A 9,093-nucleotide genomic window follows, 5' to 3' on the forward strand; every position below is an offset into this window, starting at 1 on the left:
ACTTTTATTGTCACAATAAATACTTACCAGTTCAGACATATCAAGTTTAAAACCTTCTAGTACATGTCTTATCCATATTGTCTGCATGTAATTAATTGATGCTGGAACATAATCTGCCTCTATTGTTGACTATGATACACATGTTTGTGTCTTACTTGTCCAAGAAACTAATCTACCTCCAAGAAGAAAACCTCCACCGGTAGTTCTTTTCTAGTCATCAACATTGCTTGCCCAATCTGCATCAGTAAACACTTCCAAAGAAAAAACATTTTTATAAGGATACAATAAACCATAGTCCATTGTGCCTTTCAAGTACCAGAATATCCTTTGAATATCCTTTTCAATACTTTGTCTCCTGATATTTTTGATACTTAATGTAAGTACAGATCTAATAGCTAACAAGATGAGAAGGGGCGGTGAATCATACAAACTTAATCTTCCATAAAAACAACAGATTCAACCTCGGTAACATATACTTTAGTTTTATAACCAAAACTGCTAAACATGCAAACACAAAAGCATATAAACATCATAACACTCATAACACCAAATTTAACATGGAAACCCAAATAGGGAAAAACCACTATGGGATTTCGGACCCACTAAGAAATATACTCTTCTAGAGTATGATTGGTTAAAAGAAAATCCCGTTAAAGATTACAAACACATTGGTAGATGTGACCCAGTTAAGGGATTTCCCTCAGATCTGTTAGGATCTTCACCTTGTTAGAAGTGACCTTGTTAAAGGATTTCAAACACTCAATCAGAATTTCACCTTCCTAGAGGGTTTTACAAATAAGACTGTTAAGTCCACTCGGTTAAGAGATTTTCTCTCACTTCACAAAATAACAGTAATAAAAATCTATCTGCAACTTCACATCTAAAATGCTAAAGTAGATTCTTATTTGCTCAATACAATATAGGACTTATCTTGTCCATCTATTGGGCTCTATACTCTATTATTCAAACAGGTCTTCAAGCTTCTATGCTTGGTAATCACTATGTAGCATCCCTATGCATACACTGGCCCACATACATTGTTTATCAATAGTTCCTTATTTATAAACAATTTGTTGACTACTTAATCTCCTTGATCACATTTCCCATGATCAATCATAGCCATCAGATCTTGAACCTTTGACCAAGTTCAATGTATCCTTCAATTTGAAAAATATTTTACCCTGCCTTGGAACTTGCATATATTTCTTGGAACTTATGCTAGGGTATTGCGGTTCAATCTAAGCTGTAGATCTTCCTGCCAATTTTCCTTTGCCATAGATTCTTTAACAAACTTCATGCATGACATACCAATCATTTAATCATAGCCAGCTCATCAGCTTCCTTCATTAAATAATGTTTTTATTCATTCAATGCATTCTATTACTGCTCGGTTGCATCTCGGTAAATACTAAACTTCACTTGGTAGAAATTCTACCTTCATTAACCGATATCGATAACCTTAGGGTTTACCAACTAGGTTCCTTAGGGTTTATCGACTAGGTTCATTTCTCAGTAACATAGTATAGTATTATCCTTACAATCAATAACATATGTAGGATATCAAAGCAATATAAACATCATGATCGCATCATTGTCTAACTCGGTAATAGTTGCCCATTGAAAAACTTATTCCTCCCCTTATTTATCACATTCTTTCTGTGTCTTTTACCAACATCTTTATATTCATCAAATCATACTTTTTAAGATATGGCACCATCATACTAAATTAGCAAATCAATTTTTTGACATCAATGACAAAATAATAATATGAAGACAGTAAACATCCTTAATAAGTTATATCTATAATCATCAAAAACCTTCTCAATATCCTTATTGAAATGCCAACAATCTCGACAATCTCCCCCTTGTCTATTATAATGCCAACAATCTCCCCCTTTTGGCATTGATGGCAAAACCAATTGATTTGACCTAATTGGTTCAGATTCGAATTGCTGTGAGATTCATAAATGCTGAAATGCTCTCCCCCTGTCATCAGTCTTCTCCCCATACATTAGTATCCACTCCTTTTCTCCAGTCTTCTCTCCCTTTGACAACAATGCCAAAAAGTAAAGAACTAAAACATAATTTCTTCCTATATGAAGTGATTTCCTGCTGTTATGTCAACTTAGTCTCGGTCAAAGTATTTTGTCTTCAATTCCTATTTCTTGTATTGTTTCCTGCACACCTTTAGAGAACATCCTAAAGTGTGTAAATCAGCATCAACTCCTAAAAGATATTTTGTAGAGTCATCAAATTGATGCATTCACCGAACTCGGTCAGTGAATGAAAGATAGGGGTAGGACCCCTAACTGACTTCTGAGGTACTCAAAAGTGCCCCTTGGCAGTGGCTTGGTGAAGATATCTGCTATTTGTTCCTTCATGCTAACATACTCCAACACCACTTTCTTCTCTTGAGCTTCTTCTCTAAGATAATGATATTTGATAGAGATGTGCTTTGTCTTAGAGTGCATAAGTGGATTCTTTGAAATGTTAATGGCACTAGTATTGTCATAGAATATAGCTACTAGCTCGGTAACTTTCTCATTTATACCATCCAATAGTTGTTTGATCCATGCTATGTTGGTATAATTCAATGTTGCAACAATGTATTCAACTTCTGTTGTTGACTGTGAAACACATCCTTGTTTCTTGCTAAGCCAACTCACTAGTATTTCTCCTAAAAGGAAAACTCCTCCACCTGTGCTTTTCCCATCATCAATGTTGCCTGTCCAATCAGCATTAGTATAAACTTTTAAATCAAAATCATTTCCTTTCTGATATACTAAGCCATAATCCTCATTGCCTTTCAAGTATCTGAAAATTCTCTTGATTGCTGTCATGTGTGTTTCCTTAGGATCTATAGAGAATCTTGCAACTATACCTACTGCATGTGCTATATCTAGCCTACTGTGAACAACATATTGTAGCTTTCCAATCATGGATTAGTAAAGTGTCTCATCAACAGATGCAGATTCATCATTCTTTGATAGTTTATAGTTGGTAGTCATAGGAGTACTTATTGGTTTTGAATCCTCCATTCCAAATTTCTTCAAGATTTCCTTTACGTACTTGGATTGAGTAATGAAAATCGTATTTTTCATTTGCAGTATCTGTAAACCTATAAAATACTTTATCTCACTGATTAATGACATCTCAAATTCTTTGCTCATTTCATTTCCAAAGTTCTTGCATAAAGAGTCATTTCCACAAAAGATAATATCATCAACAAATATGGCTGAGATCAGTATTCCATTTTCATCATTCTTCATGTACATATTGTTGTTTTCACTTGTTCTTATAAAACCAATCTTGATTAAATAAGAGTGAAATCTTTCATACCATGCTCTAGGTGCTTGTTTCAAACCATATAAAGCTTTGTTCAATTTACATACCTGATCTTTATTCTTGTCTTCAGCAAATCCTTCAGGTTGTTCAATAAAAACTTCTTCTTCTAATATACCATTCAAAAATGCAGATTTGACATCCATTTGATATACCTTGAAATTCTTGTAAGCAGCATATGCCAACAATGTTCTTACTCCTTCAAGTATAGCCATAGGTGCAAAAGTCTCACCATAATCAATTCCTTCTTCTTGGGCATTACCTTTACAAACTAGTCTTGCTTTATTTCGAATGACCTCACCTTTTTCATTCAGCTTGTTTCCAAAAATCCACTTTGTATCGATTATATTTTTGTCCTTCGGTCTTGGGACCAGTGTCCATGTGTCATTCTTCTTTATTTGATCAATCTCTTCTGTCATAGTATTTATCCAATCTTCACCATTAAATGCCTCTTTCACTATTCTCGATTCAAATTCAGATAGATCAGACATGTGTTCTATCTCAGTTTGTTCCTTGTCATCACTGGATCATCCTTATCTCCTATAATCTGACTTGATGCATGATGTATTCTAACATACTTGGCTAATACAGGCTCGGTAGGCTCTGCATGATCTTCTTCATCACTTGGTAACTGGATATTCTCTTCATTTCCTTCTACAATTTTCTTGGTAAGACTTGTCGGTTGAACATAGACAAATTCATCATAATCTTCTGGTTCTTTGGAGTTTCCTTCATCATTTCTTTCTGCAAATTCATCAATTTTCACATTTGCACTTTCTACTATTTTGTTAGATGATTTGATCAGACATTTAAATGCTTTACTTCTAGAAGAATAACCAAGAAATGTTCCTTCTTCACTTTTCTGATCAAACTTGCCATTTCTATCATCCTTGTGTACATAGCATCTACTTCCAAAGATTTTGAAATAACTTACATTAGGTTTCTTGTCATACCAAATTTCATATGGTGTCTTCAAAGTTTCTTTCTTCAATTGTACTTGGTTCAGGGTGTAAACTGTTGTGCTTATTGCTTCTCTCCAAAATGTTTAAGGCACTTCTTTTCAATCATCAGTGTTCTGGCACAATCCATAATAGATCTGTTTCTTCTCTTAGCTATTCCATTTTTTTGTGGAGTTCTCATTGTAGAGACTTGTCTTTTAATACCATGATCATTGCAAAATAAGTTGAACTCATCAGATGTGAACTCTCCTCCTCTGTTTGATCTTAGACATTTCAGTTGTCTTCTTGTTTCATTTTAAACTCTTGCCTTGTACCATTTAAACATTTGAAAAGCTTCTGATTTTTCTTTTAAAAACATTACTGACATCATCCCTGAATAATCATCCACAAATAATATGAAATATTTATCACCATAATAACTTTGAACTTTCATAGGACCACAAAGATCAGTGTGCACAAGATCTAAAATTCCCTTTGAAGTGTAGGACTTACTTGTAAAGCTTGATCTTGTCATTTTACCCATCTGGCATCCTTGGCACATAGCATTCTTAGGCTTTTCCAAACTCGATAGACCTCTTACTCAGTGCTTCTTACTTATTTTGATCATATTATCAATATTTACATGACAAAACCTTTTATACCATAACCAGGTATCATCTATCTTTGCATACAAACACTTGTTTCAAGTTGAGTCAAGGTGAAATGTGTTACCTTTTGTTTGTGTCCCGATAGAAGCTAACTTTTCATGCTTGTCATGAACTTTGACAATTCCTTTCTGAAATTCTATTCGGTAACCTGTGTTGTTTAGCTGTGCTACACTTAACAAATTGTATTTCAATCCTTCAACCCAATAAACATCATTGCATTTTGCATTGTCAAGAAGTGTTATAGATCCTTTACCTTTTACCAGACATGGTGCATCATTACCAAATCTTACATAGCCTCCATCATAATCTTCTAACATAACAAACTTGTGTTTATCACCTGTCATGTGATGTGAGCATCCACTATCTATGATCCAAGAATCATTAGTATTTATGTGAGATATTAGGGCTTTTTCTTCATACCTTTCTTCATTTGATCCATCTTTGATAGCCACATAAACTACTTCCTCTATATCAGTTTCATCTTATTTATCATCATTGAATTCCTCATCAGCTATTAAGCATGACTTTCTACCTCTTCTTTTGAAGTCTCGGTGTCCTTTGTAATGATTATCTTTTTGTCTGTCATCTCCGTAATATCTGTTTTCAGTAGATTCTTTGTCAGGACAGTTAGAAGCCATATGTCCTATCTTATCACAATTGAAACATTTCAAAGGTAGTTTTCCTTTATACTTACCTTTGCCTCTCGGTAACCTTCTAGCTAATAGTGCTTCAAACTCTTCTTGCTTTCTAATTTCCTCATACAGTTTGTGTACTTCTTCCATGTTCTTGTGAAATCTTTCACTTGCTGAACTGTGATCCCCTTTAGTGTACTTACTCATTATATCATTGTAATCATTAGATTCACCAATATGAAAAGAACTAAATGCAGATTCAACTTTATTTACCAATGACCCACTGTTATCAAAGTTACTTAAGTCAAATGCATGTAGCTTACCAATAGTAGCATCTAAAAAAACTGGCATATTGGGTACAGACCTTAATTCATTGATTGCAGAGACTCGGATTGCATAAGCTGGTAGAAGGGTTCTTAATAACTTACTTGTTATATCCTTTTCTTCAATAGTTCCACCTGCTCCTTTGATTTGATTGACAATCTCCTTTAGTCTTGTACTGTATTGGGTTATGTTCTCACCTTCATTCATCCTCATAGATTCAAGTTGTCCTCTTAGACTTTCCACTTTTACTCTTTGAACATGTTCATCTCCACCATACACAGATATGAGCTTGTCCCACATTGTCTTTGCATCATTGCAGCCTTCTAGATCATTAAACTCTGAATCGGTCAATGTAGATGTTATTTCAATCATTACTTGAATATGTTCTTGCTTTGCTTTTATCTCTTCCATTGTCAATGGATAGGAGCTCGGTGTAATGAAATCATTCTCCAAATAATATAAAACATATTCTCCAACTCCTGATAGGTGCAACTTCATCCTTTTTTGCCATGTACAGAAACTAGACTTGTTCAGCTTCGGTGCATCCCTCTTATACATCTTTAGATCTTTGCCTCAAGTACCTTTAAACTTTTCTTCTGAAGTCCAATGCTTTGATACCAATTGATAGTTCTGATACTTAATGTAAGTATAGATCCAATAGCTAACAAGATGAGAGGGGGGCTGAATCATACAAACTTAATCCTCCATAAAAACAACAGATTCAACCTCGGTAACATATAGTTCAGTAATATAAACAAAACTACTAAACATGCAAACTCAAAAGCATATAAACATCATAACACTCATAACACTAGATTTAACGTGGAAACCCAAATAGGGAAAAACCACTGTGGGATTTCGGACCCACTAAGAAATATACTCTTCTAGAGTATGCTCGGTTAAAAGAAAATCCTGTTAAAGATTACAAACACATTGCTAGATGTGACCCGGTTAAGGGATTTCCCTCAAATCTATTAGGATCTTCACCTTGTTAGAAGTGACCTTATTAAAGGATTTCAAACACTCAATCAGAATGTCACCTTGCTAGAGGGTTTTACAAATAAGACTGTTAAGTCCACTCAGTTAAGAGATTTTCTATCACTTCACAAAATAACAATAATAAAAATCTATCTGCAACTTCACATCTAAAATGCTAAAGCATATTCTTATTTGCTCAATACAATATAGGACTTATCTTGTCCATCTGCTGGGCTTTATACTTTGTTATTCAAATAGGTCTTCAAGCTTCTGTGCTCGGTAATCGCTATGTAGCATCCCTGTGCATACACTTGCTCGCATACATTGTTTATCAACATTTCCTTATTTATAAACAATTTGTTGACCGTTTAATCTCCTTGATCACATTTCCCATGATCAATCATAGCCATCAGATCTTCAACCTTTGACCACGTTCAATGTATCCTTCAATTTGAAAAATGTTTTATCTTGCCTTGGAACTTTCATATATTTCTTGGAACTTATGCTAGGGTATTGCGGTTCAATCTAAGCTGTAGATCTTCCTGCCGATTTTCCTTTGCCATAGATTCTTTAACAAACTTCATGCATGACATACCAATCATTTAATCATAGCCATCTCATCAGCTTCCTTCATTAAATAATACTTTTATTCATTCTATGCATTCTGTTACTGCTCAGTTGCAACTCGGTAAATACTAAACTTCACTCAGTAGACATTCTGCCTTCATTAATCGATAGTGATAACCTTAGGGTTTACTGACTAGGTTCCTTAGGGTTTACCGACTAGGTTCATTGCTCGGTAACATAGTATAGTATTATCCTTACAATCAATAACATATGTAGGATATCAAAACAATCTAAACATCATGATCTCATCGTTGTCTAACTCGATAATAGTTGCCCATTGAATAACTTATTCCTCCCCTTATTCATCACATTCTTTCTGTGTCTTTTACCGACATCTTTATATTCATCAAATCATATTTTTTAAGATATGGCAACATCATACTAAATAAGAAAATCAATTTCTTGACATCAATGAAAAAATAATAATATTAAGATACTAAACATCCTTAATCAGTTATATCCGTAATCATCAACAACCTTCTCAATATCCTTATTGAAATGCCAACAATCTCGACAATCTCCCCTTTGTCTATTATAATGCCAACAGTCTCCATCAGTCTTAAGATATATGTTATTGTCCTCACTGGTATGCTGGAATCCTATCTTGATCAGATGTGCATGCAATATTCAAAACATGCTTTTGGTGCCCGCTTCAATCCATATAGTGCCTTATGCAACTTGAAAACCATATCTTTATTTTTAGTTAACAAAAATCCATCTGGTTATTCTATGTACACTTCTTCCTCAAGGATGCCATTAAGAAAAGCAAATTTAACATCTATCTAGTAGACCTTAACTCCTTTAAATGCAGCATAAGCAAGTAACATTCTGACTCCTTCCAATCTCACCACTGGTGCAAAGGTTTCTCCATACTTCTTGTCCTTCTTCGTGTGCATAGCCTTTGCATACCAACCTTGCTTTATTCCTCACACCCTTACCTTCTTCATTCAATTTGTTTCTAAAGACCCATTTAGTGTCGATCACATTCTTGTCTTCTAGTGTGGGAACAAGTGTCCATGTCTTGTTCTTCTCAATCTGATCCAATTCCTCACTCATGGCATTAATCCAATCATCATCCTTTAATGCGTCTCTTACTATTTTAGGCTCTATAGTTAAAATCAGACAAGAGTTTTCTCTGATTTTCCTTCTTGTTTGTACACCAACATTTTTATCTCCTATAATTTTTTCTTCTAAATGATTTAGTCTAACAAATCCTAGTATTACCGATTGTGGTGTTGTGCCTTCTTCACATTCTTCATCTTATTCATCGCTATCTTCATTTACCAATTGAGCCCCTATTTCTGCATTGTTCTGCTCATCATTCTTTTGTACTTGCAATTCAATAAACACAAGTTTATCTTTATCTTTCTCAAGTTCAGATCTGTTGGTCTCACCAAATTTCTCAGAGAGTTCATTTACCTTCACATTAGCACTCTCAATGATATTTTTTGTTCTCTTGTTATAACATTTGAAAGCCTTACTCTTTGTAGAGTAACCAAGAAAAATACCTTCATCACACTTTGCATCAAACTTTCCATTGTAATCATCACGTTTAATGAAACATCTACTCCCAAAAGTTTTAAA

The sequence above is a fragment of the Cryptomeria japonica genome, chromosome 11 (genome assembly GCF_030272615.1).
Source record: "Cryptomeria japonica chromosome 11, Sugi_1.0, whole genome shotgun sequence".
NCBI lineage: Eukaryota > Viridiplantae > Streptophyta > Pinopsida > Cupressales > Cupressaceae > Cryptomeria > Cryptomeria japonica.